Genomic DNA, 567 nt, shown 5'->3' on the forward strand with positions numbered 1-567 from the left:
TAAACTTAGTGACTTAAAACAACACAAATGCATTCAAGTGAGTTTTGGAGATCAGAAATCTGATGTCGAGGCCTTGGCAGGTCTGCGTTCCTTCCCGGGGCTTCAGAGAGAATCCACTTGCTGGACTTTTTCCGAGGCTGCTTGTGTTCTGTGGCTCGTGGGCCCCTTTCTGATGTCACTCTGACATCTGCTTCCATTGTCACACCTCCTGCTACTGACTCTGATCTTCCTGCCTTCCCCTTAGAAGGACCCTTGTGCTGACACAGGGCCCACCTGGATAGTCGTGGATCATCTTCCCATCCCAAGATCCTTAACGTAATCACATCTGCAAAGTCCCTTTGGCTGTGTGAGGTCACCTATTGACAGGTTCAGGTGGTTGAGATGAGGGCATCTTTCCGGGGCGCGGTTCTGTGTGCTACAGGGTCTGAGTACGTGTCCAGCGGTGGAGAGAGGTCCTGGGTACCAAGCTACAGAGATTGGCCATGGGCTTCCCCCGAAAATCAATCCGTACCCTGGCACCCTCTCCCCACCTCTGCTGCTATTACCCTGATCCAAGTCACCATCACC

The sequence above is a fragment of the Pteropus vampyrus genome, unplaced genomic scaffold, assembly GCF_000151845.1.
Source record: "Pteropus vampyrus isolate Shadow unplaced genomic scaffold, Pvam_2.0 Scaffold333, whole genome shotgun sequence".
Taxonomy (NCBI): domain Eukaryota; kingdom Metazoa; phylum Chordata; class Mammalia; order Chiroptera; family Pteropodidae; genus Pteropus; species Pteropus vampyrus.